Below are 17,218 nucleotides of genomic sequence, written 5' to 3'. Positions count from 1 at the left end.
GGGCCAGAGCACCTGGGTTCAAATCCTGCCTCTGTCACTGACCACTTGGGTGACTTTGGGCAGGTCACTGAGCCTCTCTGGACCTCAGTTTCCTCACCAGTACTTATGAGGGGATTGGATTAGATGACCTCTAAGATCCTTTTTGCTTCTAAATCTATGCTCCTCTGATCATTTTAATAATTTTGTGTTGTTCAAGGTTAGCTTCTTTCCATACCTTCTCGGCTGAGATGGGCACCCAAGGGAGGATGGGAGATGCGCAAGAATGAGATTCTGAAGACACAAAGGGAAACAAGTCTAGTGAGGCAGAGAAGAGGGATTTGTATGAGGAGACCACTGTGGATGCAAAAGGAAGACACCAACTAACCCATGTGGGAGATGGCCAGCTGACAGAGGATCAACATCTGCCCCTGGTATGGTCTTGTAAACCATTAACAAGAACACTTATGTTCAGTATGATCTAAGGCTAGTTAAAGAAGATGGTCAAAAAATGTTGTTGTTTTTTTTTAAGTCTCTACTGGGAAAAAGGGTGACCAAAGAAGGGACAGGACCTTTACTAAGGGTGAATGATGACAAAAGACAACAGCAAGAAAGCAAGACTGTTTAATTACCTACCCTATAAGGTGGCTGATGGCTTGGAGGGGATGCCTTCTAATAGAGGTATTCAGAGCAGCTCCTCCATTCCCAGGGCCACCAGCCTAGTATAAGCCCTCACCACCTCTGACCTGGATATCACAGCAGCCTTCTAGATGCTCTCCTCACTTCTACTCCACCTACCTGATCCTTTTCTTTTGCTCCTGTTTTCTCTGCCATGGAGAATAACCATTATGTTGGAGATGACAGAACAAAAATGGCTAATTAGAAATTTATGCCCAAGGTAAGTAGGAAACAGCAAAAATTCCAGAATGGGTCATTAAAAAGATGGTTGATGAAGATCTAAGAAAAGGCAGCAGAGAGTCCATAGAGTTATCATGGCTTCATCAAAAACAGATCAATGCCAGACTACCCTCATTTCCTTTTTTGACAGGATTACTAAACCAGTGAATGAAGAGAATTCTTTTGACCAAGCTTTGGACAAAGAATTCCATAATGTTCTTGCAGAGAGGATGAAAACATAGTAGATGATAATATAATCACATAGATTCAGACCTGGTTGGAAGGTCAACAGAGATATAGTTGTTAATGGTTCAATATCAATGAGGCAGGAGGTCTCCAGGGTCCTATGTTTGACCCTATGGTCCTCTTCAAGAACAAAGGACAACAACAGCTTGACCCTGTGCTGTTTAACATTCTTACTGATGACTTGGATAAAAGTACTGATGTTTTGCTCATCAAATTTACACAAAACACAAAGGCAGGATAGAAAATTAACACATAAAATGACAGAACAGGGATCCAAAAGACTCTTGACATGCGACAGCCAAGGGCTGAATCTAATGAGATAAAATTCAACAGGGGATCAATGTTAAGTTTCACACTTGAATATAAAAAAAAATCAACTTCCAGGGCACAAGATGAGGGAGATACGCTCAGACAACAGATAATTCTAAAAAAGATCTGGGGCTTTTAGCAGACTTTAGGCTCAGTAAGTCTCAGCAGGATGAAGTGGTAGCCAAAAATGATAATGCAACCTTGGGATGCATTAAGAGAGGCATGGCTTGTAGGCACAGAGAGGTGGCAGCTTCACCCTTGTTAGACTGCATCTGGAGTACTGTATTCAGTTCTGGGCACTACAGCTTAAGAAAGATACTGGTTAGCTGGACAATGTCCAGAGGAGGGCAACCAGCATGAAGGGCCTTGAATCCACATCATATGAGGAATGGGTGAAAGAAATATTTAGCCTGGAGAAGAGAAAATTCAGGGGTGGGGACTAAATGGAACATGACATCTGTCTGAGTATTTCAAGGGTTGTCGTGTGGAAAAGGGATTAGCCTTGGCCCCAAAAGACAGAACCAGGAGCAATGGGTAGAAGTCTCAAAAAGGCTAATTTAGGTTTGATACCAGGAAAAAAATTTTGTAACAATTAGGGCTGTCCAAACGTGGGTGGATGAGACCCTCTCTGGCTTAATAAGGTTGAGAGAAAGGCAATGACATTCCATAATGCACTACAGACTCCTTTCTACATTCACACAAAGTCATGGCACAAGACACACATCACCTAAAAGCCTGAAGACCTCACGGCACAAAGTAGATTCTTTATAAATGTTTGTTCAATTGGATGGGCATCCAAAAGCCACTCTGGCAAGTCATACACAGATACTCTTTCAGGTGATAAACTAAGTTAAAGAACTGAAACCTCTCAAACTCCAGGGTAAGGGGAGTCTGCCAAACCCCAGGATGAATTATTCCATTCTCATTAGTATAATTAAAGACCAAAGAAAAACAATACACAACCTGCCCTTAATAATCCATTAATAAACCAGCACAATGAAAACATTCAGAAGTTCTCACACATCACTCCCTTGAAGAGGTCCTCATTTTTTTTTCAAATCCTCATTTCTATTCCTATAACTCTCCTCCAAACTGTCCTATTCACCCAAGTTCTGCTCCTAAAATTGCTGTTTAGCCAACCCAGGGCTTTTAATGAGACTCTGGAGGAAACGATTTTAAGCCAAATTCATGTTCTGATAACAATAACACCAACAGCTCATATTTCAACAGCACTTTAAGGTCGGCAAAAGGCTTTCATTTCAACCAACTTTGCAAACCTTGTGAGGCACACAGTGTGACTATTACTATCTCCATTTTACAGAAAGGAAAATTGAGACTCAGATACATAAAGTGATATGCTCAAAGTCAGTGTCAGGATATGAACCCAGGATCTCAGACTCCCAAGACTGGTGCTCATAAAAGGTATAGAGTAAAAAAGAATTAACTTCCCAGTATCGATTCTTTTAGACATTACTGGAATTGAGATTCTAGCTTTAAGCTGTCTCTAGATACAAAGCACTACACTGGCTCCAGAACTCAAAGAATCATTTTCTTCCAGGCAAGTTATGACACCATAAAATTAAGTTCTTATTTGAACATCAAAGAACTCACCTAGGAGCCTAAGGCTAAATCAATCTGAAACCAACATCACCAGTTTCAACATTTTCAAAGCATCATCACTGAGGAGGCAGGGCTTACCAAAAATCAGCACCCAAACATTGATGACCACCACCCTCAAGAAATGAGATTTTAGAATTGAAAGAGACTTCAAGAGGTCAGCTAGACCAGGGGTTTTCTTTTTTGCATCATGAACTCCTTGAGTTTGGGGAGTTTGGGCAGTTTGGGGAACCTTATGGAATGCTTCTCAGAATAATATTTTAAATTCAGAAAATAAAATACATAGGATTACGAAGGGAACTGATTGTATTGAAATAAGAGGGTAATTTTTTTTTCCTTATGCAAGTTTGTGGACCTCCTGAAATTCACAAATTAATAATTCCTGATCTAAACACCTAGTTTTTTTTTTTTTACAGGCAAGGAAACTGAGGCCCTGAAAGGGTTAAGTTACTTCTTCAAGGTCACAAATATAATAAGTAGCAGAACTAGGATTTTAACTCAGGGCTTCTGTCACTACACCCAAGGCTATTTCCACTACAACCCATTTATAGGAGGCAATGCAATGAAGAGCCAGAGTTGCTGTCCTCCAGAACCTTAAAAAGCATCAGGGGAAACTTCTCAACCTCTGAAGGCATCATCCACCTGTATAAGGCTCTTAAACAGAGGTGTCAAACATCCCACTGGCATGCAACATTTCTGAGTGCTACTCCCAAACCAGACTAAAATATAATTGGAAAAATGTAACAAAATAAGTAAAAATACAATAAAAAAATAATAAATTTTAAAATTAAGCCAATATACACGCCACAAAGATCCTCATGTATGGATAAGTGGCCCCTGTTTCTATCTGTCCTTTGACACTACTGATCTAGAGCAGTTAGGTGGTTCAGTGGGTCCAAGAGCACCAGCCCTGGATTCAGGAAGACCTAAGTTCAAATATCACCTCAGACACTTACTAGCTGTGTGACTCTGGGCAAGCCACTTAACCCTGTTTGCCTCAGTTCCTCATCTGTAAAATGAGTTAGAGAAAGAAATGGCAACCCACTCTAGTATCTCTGCCAAGAAAAGCCCAAATGGGGTCATGGAGAGTCAGCCATGACTAAAACAGCTCAAAAACCACCACTGACCTAAAACAAACCAGATTCCTTTTCAGTAAAAAGGAAGGGATTGGACTACATGACCACTGCTTCCAGCTCTGACATAGATTCAAATCTTGAAAGGCCCTCAGGGGTCATTTAGTCCAAGTCCCTCATTTCACAGAAGAGAAAACTGAATTGAGACGGCCAGCCAGGAAGGAAACCACAGAGCTCAGCCTGCGGACTCCAGGGCCAGGACCCTTCCCACTCATCTATTCTGCCTATGGTCTAAGAACCCGCCAGATCTGATGCTCTCTGCGCTAAGCTCCCTCCCAGCCCAAACATGCCTTATTCTGAGGACGCTTCAAACAAATATTCTAGCTTTGACTCCGAGTCTCTCCGTTCTATGGTGACTCCCGGTTCGGACATTCTAATTCAACTAAGATCCATTCCAAAAGAACATCTTCTACCAACTCACGAATCAGAATGGGAAAACCAAAGCCAAACCTATCGAGGCTTCTGCTCGGCTTTCACCTGCCTCTAGGTAAGCCAGGCACGGATCAGGAGGCTGACCTTTTCCCCACTAAACTGCGGTTTCTCACTTTTGCTTTTTTAAACAGTGGCGGCCACCCCAAGAATGCCTCCCCCGTGCTTCCGTCCTCCCTTACAGGAGCTATTTCTGTAAACCGGCTCCCTGCCTCTGCCCAAGCGGAGAAGAGGGAGAGGAGAGATGGCTGGGACTCACTCAGCTCTGGCTCCATTGCCCGGGTCCGGGTCTTTGCTGCGGCTGGGGCACCACCCTGAACCAACAATGCCAGCTTCAGGTGGAGAGGAGACGGGGCAGCCAGCTCTGCTTCCTGTCCCAGCTCCCCTCCCGGCTGCTCGAGCTCTCAGATCCGCCCGCCGTCCCGCACCTGAGCTGCTTCTCCCTCCCTCCCTCCTGGACTCCTCTCTGTTTCAGTTTCTCAGCTACCGCCTCCTGTCGTGTTCCAGCCCTCCTTCCCGCTCATTCATTCCTCCTCCTCTTCACCATTCCCCCTCCTCCCTCTTCTAACTGATTTTTGGCAGAAGTTACCGCTCTGAGTCACAGACCCAGAAGAGCTTTGGCTCTGTGGAACTGTGAGGTGGAAACGGCACGCACTCGGGAACCCTGGTCTAAGAAGCAGGAGCCCTAGGTTAGAATCTCGATTCTATAATTGCCAGTGAAAGGTCCTTAAACCAGGCGACAGGCTCTCCTGGGCCTCGGTTTCCTTATTTGTAAAAGTGAGAGGTTGAACTGGCTGATCTCTCAGGTGCTTTCCGGCTCCAACATTCTCTGATTCTGACTCTATCATCTCTATTGTGGGACCCCCTGAGCTCCCTCCCAGGGATAAAAACCAGCCGTAATCTCAGATTGGATACAGACTTCTTTGCTGGCATTTAAAGTCCTTCACAAGCTGGCTCTATCCCACCTTTCCAGCAATATTCTGTGTATATTACTCCCTCTCACCTCTTATGGCCCAGACTGGCCACCTTGCTGTTCTTCACACCTGGTCTATCTCCTATCTCTTTGCTTTTGCATAAGCTGTTCCCTAGGTTTGGAAGATCATTCCTCCTCACCTCTGCTTCTGGTTTCCTCCAGAGCTCAGCTGAATGCACTTCATGGAGCCTTTCCTGATCTACACCAAATGATGGCATCATTCCTCCCCAAATTACCTTGCAGGAATTTTAGGCATACTTATATCCCTATATGTTGTTTCCCATGCCAAATGTAAGCTCCTTGAAGGCAGGGAGAGTTTCATTGGGGGGGAGGGGGTGAATTGGGGTAAAGTGACTTGCCCAGGGTCACAGTAAGTGTAAGACACAGTAAGTGTCTGAGGTCATATTTGAACTCAGGTTCTCCTGACTCCAAGGCTGGTGCTCTAACCACTGTGCAACCTAGCTGCCCCTAACAGTTTCATTTTTGTCTCTGTATCCCCAGCATCTAGCAGGGATGCCTGCCAAATAGTAGGTGTATAACAAAAACTTGCTGGGTGACTGATTCTATTTCTTTCATTCAAACAGCATTCTTGGGAAGTAAGAGGAAAACTTTAGGATTCCCACTACAGAAAGGGAAACTGAGGCAGGAAGCAGTGACTTGCCGCAGTTGCCTTGGCAGACAAGAAAAAGACGACAGATTCCACTTCTCACCAGAGCTAACATCATTGCCCTTGTCAATTGCCTGCTATATGAAGCCACTATAGTGAGGTGGCAAGAAAGGCTGTTTAGTCTTACATGAACTGATGTAAAGTGAAGTAAGTAGAACCAGGACAACACTGTAAACAGTAACAGCCACAGTGTGCAATGACCAAATGTAAATGACTTAGTTATTCTCAGAAATACAACGATCTTAGACAATGCCAAAGGACTCATGGTGAAAAACGCCAAAGATGGAACTGACAAACTCTTAGTGCATACTAAAGCATACTTTTTTCATTTTATTTATTTTTCTTAGTTTGTGTATGTGTGTGCTTTCTTTTGCAACATGACTAATATGGAAATATGTTCTGCATGACTTCACATGTATGAGCGATATCATATTGCTTACCTTCTCAAGGGGTAAGTAAGGGGCAAGAGATAGGGAATATAGATAGGGAATTTGAAACGCAAGATTTTTTTTAAATGAATGTTAATTTTTTAAAACGTAACTGGGAAATATTTAACAAAACAAGTAAAAATATATTTTTAAAAAACAAAAGGAAAGACTGTTCAGACTCAAGACTCAGAGATAGAAAATGGTCCCCCATATGCTGCATTCCTAAATTGTGTGGCCTCTGTACTACTGAGATCTTCAGGGCACACAACAACTGGCAAAAACAATCTGAGTATAGATGCACGATAGCTGATCACAATTCAATTAGTGGAGTAATTAAGTACCATTGGAAAAGACATAACTTTCCTCAGTTTTGAGAACCTTTAGAATGTAAACTTCCAGAGGACAGGGAGCTAAGTTAGCTAGGAAGCTACTCTTCACCCAGGGGTCAGCAGCCCATCAGAGGCACGAACTGTCTGTTTATTCACTCCCTTGTAGTGGGGCCAGTTGTGGGGAAAGAAGCAGGAGGACCTGGCATTAGCTAACAACTTAATTACCAGCTAAAGGCAGCAGAGGGTTTAGTAACAAGGAGTAGGGCACAGGAAGGAACACCACTGCAGTCGCCTTCTAACTGGCCTCTGGCTCCTGGTTTCTGAAGTTGTTTGAGCTCTTGGCTAGAGACAAGACACAAGGCTAGCAGGTAAAGCTGCCAGCCCCGTTTCCAAGACAGGCTTGACCAAAGGAATACAATCTCAAGCCAAGGAAGAATGCACCTCCTTGCCATGATCACACAGGGATGGATTCTTTCTTCCTGGGGATGCTCAGGGCTTTGGACCCTCATGTATTTTCCACACTCAACTTTGCGTCATTTTTATCGTTGGCCATGTCTTATCGGTGACTCCCGTCCCAGGTGTATGATACTCTGGGGATAAGACTGTGGCATCCTCATCTTGGCAGCCCTATCTGTGTATACGCTGCACATGGTATGTGCTCTAAGTGTCTGCTGAAGTGAATTGCTGAATAGGAAAATGGGTGATGGAGACCCTTCAAAGCTCCCCTGGTGCCCAATGGGTCATCTGAACCACAGGGCCCTAGATTCAAGCCCAGCTCACATAAGGATTGGAGGCAGATCATTTCAGGATGAGCAATCAGTCCAAGAGAATACACCCCACCACCTCTTCACCTAGCTTGCCAAGCCAAACACTAAGCCTGCCGATTTCAAAAAGGCTCTTCCCAACCCCCAAGGAGAGCCATCCTTGATAACAAAGGCTCACTGAGCAAGGGCAAGAACCTACTAGATCTCCTTGGCATGAAATGTGACAAGAGCGTTTCTCCCTGACAACATCCTAGAAGAATTTGGTCTTCCTCCATAGTCTCCCTGGGGATCAACATGGGACGGACTAAGGGAAGGATGGGGGTGTCACAGGGTCACAGATTTAGAGCTAAAGGTGGCTCAGAGACCATCTAGTCCAATCATAAGGCTCAGCTAGGTTGACATGAACCCAGGTCCTTCTGACTCCAAGTCACTTCTCACCACAGACCCCTTTGACCAGGATCATTCTGGGTACAGCTTTTACCAGTACTACCCCTAAAGATCCCAGGGTGTCTCAGGTGCCAAGATCCACTAGAAATAGCCAAATGCATCTCCTGAAAGGAGAGGAGTTCCAGGCAGAAAGCTTGGATACAGAAGAGGGGAAGGGAGGAGAAAGAAAAATTTGGAACTCAAAATCTTAAAAATGAATGCTAAAAATTGGCTTGATATATAATTGTGGGGAAAATAAAATATTATTTAAGGCAAAAAAGAAAAAGAAAGATTGGGTACAAAAGAACATGGGGTCAGTATGTAACATGGCAAAAGACCACATGCTTTGCTATAAAATCTAGAGGCTTCAGAAGGAGAAATTTTAAACTAGAAGCTTCAGAAGGAGAAGTTTACAGATGATCCTTGTTGGGGCACCACAGGAATGCTCTAAGGCTGAGGCTTCCACTTAGCACAGAGCCTGGCACACAGGAGCCACTCAGTAAAAGCTTATTGACTCACTGACTCCAGCGATGCCCGTGCTCAGGGTCTACAATGAGGACATAGCTAGTGAACATCCAAAAGGAAAGCTGCTGCTATTCTAAAAGCCCATAAATGTCCTTCCTTACTGGGAATAGCATGATACCATGCTGGGAGTGTCACCGTGTACCAGACTGGTGAGTGTGTACTGGGAGGGTTCACCCAGCACCCTAATCTCTGGGTTTTGCATAGAGCACCCTAATCTCTAAATCTTGTCAAAGATGAACAAAAGGACTGAGTTGCTCATTACTTATGAATGACTATCTTCTTAATCAACATATACGAGAAGGATCATACAAACATTGCCTAACCAAGGTCCCAAACTGAATTAATATCATCACAGTTGCCTTTCCCTTCCAGAAATCAGAACATGTGTAAGTAAGCCCTGGCCCTCGGATGGTAAGTGGGCATAGCAATTGTGCACGCACAGAGCAGGTGAACTGAAATATATATTGATAACACATTCCATCTGGAGACAAGTGGAAGCAATGCTGCCTTGGAAACCTCTCCTTTCCTACCTAAGGTGAACCAAACTTTATCTGCAGAAAACAAGATTTGTCCCATCTCTGAGGCTCAAGTTCCCCAACTGGAAAATGACGGCTTAGGCTAGAAGATCTTAAATGTCAAATGTTCTCATATTCTGTATTCTAGGATCCTAAGCTAATCAGATTTCTGATACTACCAGGATTGTGTTCATGATGGTGAGACTGTCTGACTGCTATTGCTGTTGTTTTCAATAATAATAATAATCTAGCATTTATCTTTGCAATGCACCTAACAATGTTTGTGAATTCATTTGATCCTCACAACAATTCTGGGAGGTAGGTGCTATTGTTAGGTCCCATTTTACAGATGAGAAAACTGAGGCTCCAAGAGATTTAAGGGTCACCTAGCTAGTAAACATCTGACACAGAATTTGAACTTGGGTGTTCCTGACAACAAATCCCATATTCTGCCTTACTCTTGGGGTACTAACTTCTTGATTTAAATTTCCCAGGTTGACACAGCCAACCAGTAGCTTCTCTGCAGCCATGTTCAGAGCCATAACAAGGCTTCACCAGAAGCCAAGCTGAGGCAAAGAATTTGCTTCACAAGCTCAGTAGCAGGAGTGCACAGCTTGGAGTGACCCACATAAATCTTGACATTCAAGCCTTTATTTCTAAAAAAACCAGGGCACTGCAGCAACCCATCATTGCAAAAATCAAGGGGTTGACTGGGCCAACAGCAGCAGGGGGAAGCTATGAGGAATTAAGGCACAATGCCACTTTTTCAAAAAAAGAAAAACAGAAAAAGAACTGAGGGTGAGGGGAAAGACGAGAGGGCCACTGGCCCCATTCTAGGAGGAGGCTCTGTCCCTACCCCCATCATAAGGGCTGTCTGTGCTGCTCTCTGGTCATGCTTGTCATTGCTACACTCAACAAGATGAATAAGACCATCTCTTGTCATTTCAATTATATTAGCAGCTTGTATTTCTAGCACTTGAAACATGCAAAGTGTTTTCCTCAAAATACTACTTCAATTAAGTAGTCTGGAGAAAACTACCTTCACTTGATTTTGGGGAAACTGAGGCAAGTGCCAACATAGTTTGACTGTGCGATTCATTCTGCGAGAGTCTAGAACAGTGTAATGTGAAACAGATATGTGGACCAGGCAAAGACACGTATTTCCAATCACTAAATTCATCCATTTCCAGGACATGACCAGAGTTAACCCAGTAACCTCTGTGTGATCTTAGCAAGGAAATGAGGCACTCTCAGAGAAGGTGAAACTGGCTGTGCCAACCAGGAACTGTTGTACTGACACAACTCCACGCCCGACGTTCTTTATCACTGACTCTGAATCTCGGCTCAGGCTCTAGTCTTCAGGCTCCTGGCCCATTTCCCCAACGTCAGAACTATGCAGAAAGGAAATGATGGGGTGGAGCTCCAGATAACCTTTCACTGGCAGTGACCTCCATCTGAGGAGTAGGGAAATGTCCCCCACTTCCAACACACAGGCATCCCTTAATTCAATGAACCACAGGCTCATAGAAGGCCCGTGAAGGGAAGGGCATGGGGGAGAAGAGGGATGTCTCACTCCTTATGTGCAAAGACTTTTGAACCCAAGCGCAGGCCAGGAATTATGGTCAATGGACACCAAACCACTGAGCATCACGGAGAAACTCAAGCCAACTGTCTGACTAGCGGTGGGGGGAATACAACCTCTCTCAGGTCTGATGTTTCTGAGGTCTGATTCCTCAGGGGGAGCTCTGTTCTGTAGAAAGTCAACACAAAAGGCAATGGAAAGCAAGGTAACATCATGTATAGAGTGCTAGGCTTGGAGTCAGAAAGACCTGAGTTCAAATCCTGCTTCTAGTTGGGCAAACCTGGGCAAGTCATTTTCCTTTGGTCTGCCTCAGTTTCCTCACCTACAAAATGGGAATAATAATGGCATCCACCTCCCAGGATCAACTAAGGTAACAAAGATAAAGGGCTCTGCAAATCTTAAAGTTATTGTACAAATAATGGCTATTAGAAGCCAGAGCCAAAGCCCTAGTGTGGGTACAAAGTCTAGTGAGTGACCCCTCCCTCTCTAAGAAGAAAACTGGACTGGCAGAAGGCTTGGATTCTAGACCTAACTGCCATTGAGCAGGATGACCCTTGGTACATCTACCCTCATCTCAGTAATACAAGGGTGGCCACAACTAAGGAAGCTTTAAATACGTGAACAAGAGAGTCTATACTCCATGATTCCTTTATGAGGTGTGGGCCAAGCCAACAAGATGACCTGTTTTAAATCTGCTCTAAGCAGCAGGGGCATTTTGGTGGTTACTCAGTCCACTGTGAAACAGGCTGCTAGTGGGATTCCAGGGTCAGAAGCACCTCAGGAATGACGCAGACACTGGCACCTGTACCAGAGGGAAGGGGGAGGAACCTCAGAGGGACCATTACATTCCTGCCTTCTCCCATGTCCATGTCAGTCAGCGAACTACCATTTTTTAAGCACCTACTATATACCAGGCATGTACTGAGCACCACGGATACAAAAAAAGGGGCAAACGACAGTCCCTGCTGCTTTCAAGGCTCCTGCTGTCTAAAAGGAGGGCCACGGCATGGAAACATGGATGTACAAACAAGACATATATATAGGAGGGACTGGACCGGTAACATGATGCATCTAAAGGGGATGCCACAGATTCACGGTGGGACAGAAAGACAGCCACCTGAGGTGGGAGCAGCGTCCAGAGCCATGCACTCACTGCACCAGGGGAAAATGCTGCTGCAGCCTGAAGAGCGAGCCTTGAGTAACCAGGACCTAGGAGTTACCCCTTGAACACATGGGTTCTTTCCTCAGAGCTGGAATCAGGGAAGTAATGGGGTATGGAGGGATAAACTTTATATACTTTATGACCTTCGGTTTTCTCATCTGTAAACTGGGGATATTAACACGTGGCCCAGCTAACCCCTAAGACTGCTGGAGGAACCTAATAGGGATAACACAGGAGAGTGACTTGGCAGCTTTGCCTTGTACATAAATGGGGCTTGTCCCTCTGGTGTTTTGGTGGATTTGTGATTTCATCCATGTGAGAGTTCCCTCCACTGATAGATTGCAGCCCATTTACATCTCCTGCTGCATTACTCTTGCTTGACTGAATGTACAGGAAGGCTTTGCTGGCCCTTTACTCTAAATTCAGGTGCAAGCAGAGCACTCAGGCTTCCCATCTATCGCCTACTGGTTTTCATAATCCTATTAGCCCACTCCCTTTTCTGGGGATACATGCCCCTCAAGCAGAGTCTATATGCCACCTTTCACAGGTAAATCCCTGTGACACCTTGTCGCCCACCAGGAGTCTTTCCAACATCCTTAGAGTTATTTGGAATTTGGGGGGGGGGAGACAAAGGAAGAGCAACAGAGAGAAGAAGAGAGGAAAAGAGGAAGAGATAGAGAAACATGCAGAGAGAAATGCAGGGGGAAAGAAAGAAAGAAAGAAAGAAAGAAAGAAAGAAAGAAAGAAAGAAAGAAAGAAAGAAAGAAGAGAATTAGGGAGGTAAGGAGAGAGGGAGAGGGAGAGAGAGAATGAGAGAATGAAAGAAGGAAAAAGGGAAAGAGGGAGAGAGGGAAAAAAGAAAAAGATGGAAATAAGGAAGGGGGAGAGGAGGGAGAGAGAGAGAATGAGAGAAGGAAAGAGGGAGAGACAGAAAGGAAAAGAGGAGAGAAAAAGAGAGAAGGAAATAGGGGAAAGAGGGAAGGGAGAGAGGGGGAAGGGGGGAGGGAGGGAGGGAGAGAGGGAGACAGAGAGAGAGAGAGAGAGAGAGAGAGAGAGAGAGAGAGAGAGAGAGAGAGAGAGAGAGAGAGAGAGATTGAGATTTCAGAATTCACAGCCATAAGCCACCAGTGGGAGGATACTGTATAAAAGAGTCAGCCTTCTGCAGCAAGAAGTGGTTCAGCATCACCAGCATTCTGTGCACACATTCCCAAACAAGCTCCAATCTGATCTCTGACTCCTACTCAGTCCTGGTCCCAGCTCACCATCTCTCTAAAGTAGCAGTAGTGCATAGTGGACTTCTCCAATACAGCACCTTAGTTCTCCCTCTCCTTGTCCCTTTCCAGCTCCCTTTTGTGGGTTACCTTCCCCGTCATTAGAACGTAAGCTTTTTGAAGGTGAGGCCGGTCTCTTTCTTCGCTTGTATTCATATCCTCAAGGTTAGCACAGTGTTAGCACATAGTAAGTACTTAATAAATGCTTATTTTTTCTCTCAGTTTGTTGAGTAGAAAAGTGACAGCTGGGCCATCTCTAGTTGTCCTGATCTATTTCTGGCCACTGGACCCAGATGGTTCTGAAGGAGAAAGTGAGACTGGTGACTTTGCACAGCCCTCCCTCACTTAAATCCAATTCACTTTCATGGCATCATCTTCCTGATGTTATGGCCCTCTTCAAGAATGAGAGACAAGGGGCAGCCAGGTGGGACAGTGAGTGAGAGTGCTAGCCCTAGAGTCCGGAGAACCCAGGATCAGTTCTGACCTCGGATACTTATACCCACACAAAATAACTGGCCGTGTAACCTTGGGCAAGTTACTTAACCCCAACTGCTTAAAAAAAAAGAATGAGAGACAAACAACAACTTGTGAGTAGTCTGAGTTGCCCCACTGGGGACCCAAGTGTCCAGTTCCAATTAGGCAATTCAGCCCTGGCCCTCCCCTCCTCTCCTTTCCTCTCTCCACATGGGGTATCATGCCCTTACCTGAGGGAGCTCTGCCCAGAGGAAGACAAATTTTAATGGTTGAAACCTACCTTGATATCTTGGGGTTTACTGGCTAGATTTCTTAAAGTCTATGCCTTAAACCCAATCACTCTGGCTCTCATTGATTGGCCAAGAATAATTTTTTGGTCCCAGATGGCTCAGAGTCAATATAAATAGTAAATTGTTTCTCTTTTGGCCAGAAACCCTGAGGGTCTGCCCCTCCCAGTTTGATTTTTTTTTCTATTAAAGGGGTCATCCCTTGGCTCACTTCTTAAACAGCCCTAATCACTGAATGGGCATTGCCTCACTCAAAGTGAGAACTTGGAAAGACCTTAGTTTAAAAAGACCGAGGCTTTGTTCCCACTGCATCTTGAGCCACTCCAGTTGTCCTGATCTATGTCTGGTCACTGGAACCAGATGGCTCCAGAGGAGAAAGTGAGGCTGATGGCTTTGCACAGCCCTACAATATTCAAATCCAATTCATTTGCAAGTCATGGCATCATCTTCCTGTGTCATGTTCCTCTTCAAGAATGAAGGACAAACCACACAACCATAAGAAAAGCGACATGGCCAGATGTGTGCAAAATGTGCATGGCAACTGTGTAGAGGGTAGACTAGAGGCCAGGAAATCCAGGCAAGAGGTGATGAGGGCCTAAATACCTAAAAGGTGGCAGCTGTGTACCTAGAGAGAAGGGTGGAGGGGATGTGCAGGATAACATGGAAACAGAAATGGCAAGATCTGATATCAGTGTGAAGGATGAACTGGAATGAGGAGGGACTTGAGACAAGGAGACCTAGTAGGAGCTACTTCAATAGTTCAGATGACAGATGAGGGATTGAACTAAGGGTAATGGGCTGTATGAGTAAAGAGGGGCTAGATGTAAGAGATGTTGTAAAGGTAGAAAAGCCAAAATTTGGCAACTGACCACATATGGGGGGTAAGGGAGAGTGAGGAGTAGACAACACCAATGTTATAGACCTGGAGTAATGGGAGACAGACAGACAGACAGATAGATAGACCTGTATTGTTTCATCCTCTTTGTTTTTCTAGTGTGGATGGTTAGTCCAATCTCTTTCACTTGACTGTAGAATTCACAAAGAATAGTTTAAAATGTTCCAAGGAATGATGTAATAACACAATATCTGCCCAGAGACAACACTGACACAGTGGGTAAAGAGTTGATCTCAAATTCAGGTACACTTAGGTTCTAGCCCTGACTCCAATACATACTGTGTGGTCCTGGGTAAGTCACTCAACTTACTACAGGCAATTCCCTAAAACTAATAAATTGCAGAAAAGGTGCCAATCTGCACTGGTAGAAGCTGTTCACCAAGATCTTCCTTTATCCATGAAATCACAGGTCCAGTCCCATCCATCCCATCCCCATCTGGAAAAGGCACTTAGGGACCCTCACCAACAATAAGGAATCTTCCAACGACTGTCATTTTATACATCATCTATGACATTGGCAAGTAAACAGAGCAATAACTGGGAACTCTAGTGCCTAGGCCAACTACCATGAAATGCATTGAGGGCAAACAGCATGAAAGCTGTTTCGTATTTATAACAAGTTCCTCTTGCTAAATTGGCACTAAGCTCAGTTGTTTCTGGTTCCTGAATGAGAAAAGTGCTTTTAGTGCCCTCTAAATTTCAGCACCCTGGAGCAAAGCCCTGATTGTTCCACCCTAGTTATAACCACTTCCTTACAGTTACAGCTTCCCTCTCACTGTTAGGTTAAAAAGCATTCCCTAACTTTATTATAAGTAGAAAAAAAAACAACAATCCACAGCTCTCACTTCCATGCTGAAATGGCTCTCTCCAAGTTCTTTGGAGGGAGGGAAGAAAAGCTAGTTATGAGTGGCATCACTTAAAAGTCACCACGCATTAAGAAAGTGCTGTTTTAAATGGGATACCCTGCTGAGATCGCCAAAGATGCCTCACTCCAGAAAAGCATGTACATTCATGAGTGGTGGGGGAAGGAGGAGGTGGCAGGAAAGGAAGGTTGGAGAGATACCGAGGGGCCCAGCAAGCTGGCAATGCTGCCCTGTGTGCGGTTGGTAGTTTCTAATTACTTCCCTGAGTTTTCATGATCAAGTCACATATGCTATTCCACTGCAGGGACACAAAAGCAATTAGAAATAAGAATGCAGCCTTTATTACTCTAACCGTGACTGCAACCCAGAGACGCTCAGCTAGCACTTGCCGACAGAAATATTTGGTTCAAACATGACTTTAAAAGGTGATTAAGGAAATGTGCCCACCTCTCTTGGGGGAAAGATGATAACTGCTTATTGCCAGGCTACGATTACTCCCTGATTTCAAGCTGTCCTTCACGTGTCACCATGACAACCACCCAAAAGCCTCCTTCTTTCTCACAAAGAAGAAAATAGATATTTTAAACGGGACTATTCACTGTTTTCTGGCTGTCTGGATAAAAAACACTGGCAGAGTCGGGTTCTAGTTGCAGCCAGACCTCTGTGACCTTGGGCAGGTCACGCCACACTCTGGGCTTCCCTAGGGTTTGGAGGGCCCTCCAGCGTCTGAGAGGCAGGAAGAACCAGGTTCTGCTCCCAGCTCAGCCATGAATTTGTTGAGTGACCTTGGAGAAGTTCCTGCTCCTCTCTGGGCCTCAGGGCTTTCCTCCAAGGGCCTGAGCATCCCTAAGTTTCCTCCTGGTTCCAATGGTCTAGTGCTCTTGAAATGCCCTGCCTGTTTGGGATCTCAGATTGAGTCAAGAACTCCTGCAGGGTCAGGGATCAGGGATGATCGCATTCCAAACTGTTGGTGCTTTGCATGTGTTCAAAGCATCCCTCAACTTCCAACCCCAACACTGGGAGGGTGATGGGCAAAGTGTCTATGTGTGTATGTGTATGGGTGTGAACGTGCACGTGTGTATGTTGCATATCTCTCTGTGTGCATATATGTACATGTGTGTGTACTGATGTGTAGGCATGTGAGTGTCTGTGTATGTAGGAGCATTTATATAGGAATGTGTGTGAATGTGAGTGGATGTGTTTGTGATTGTGCATATGCGTATATGTGTGAGTGCCTATATATGGACATGTGAATGTGTAAGTGTGTATGTGTGTATAACTATGTGGATATATGTGTGTGAGTGTGTACATGTATGTGTCTGTGAGTTTGCATGTAAGTGTACATGGTATCTAAGAGGTAAATGGGACAAGTATGAAATGAAGATGTTGATGAGAACTAAGACTAAAAAGTAGGAAGAAGGAACCCACCATGGGAGAGTCATGGTAAGTG

The 17,218-nt window shown here is 44.6% G+C and overlaps 1 protein-coding gene across 4 annotated transcripts in view; it reads right to left on the bottom strand.

Moving 5' to 3' along the window:
- The window catches only part of PLEKHA7 (pleckstrin homology domain containing A7), a 244,745-nt gene that overhangs the window by 103,116 nt on the left and 124,411 nt on the right, over positions 1–17,218 (bottom strand). The window contains exon 1 of one of the 4 annotated variants that reach the window (XM_069091107.1): positions 4,867–5,230. The exons of the other annotated variants lie outside the window; for them this stretch is intronic. The gene's annotated coding sequence lies outside the window, so the exon portion shown is untranslated. Of the gene's footprint in view, positions 1–4,866; positions 5,231–17,218 lie in introns of those variants that run through there. 4 annotated transcript variants of the gene reach the window in all.

This window comes from Petaurus breviceps, unplaced genomic scaffold, assembly GCF_028583685.1.
Source record: "Petaurus breviceps papuanus isolate PSGF00001 unplaced genomic scaffold, PetGlider_PUasm1.0 188, whole genome shotgun sequence".
Classification (NCBI taxonomy): Eukaryota; Metazoa; Chordata; class Mammalia; order Diprotodontia; family Petauridae; genus Petaurus; species Petaurus breviceps.
The sequence above is the reverse complement of the archived record's forward strand: the minus strand, read 5'-3'. Positions and strand labels throughout refer to the sequence as shown.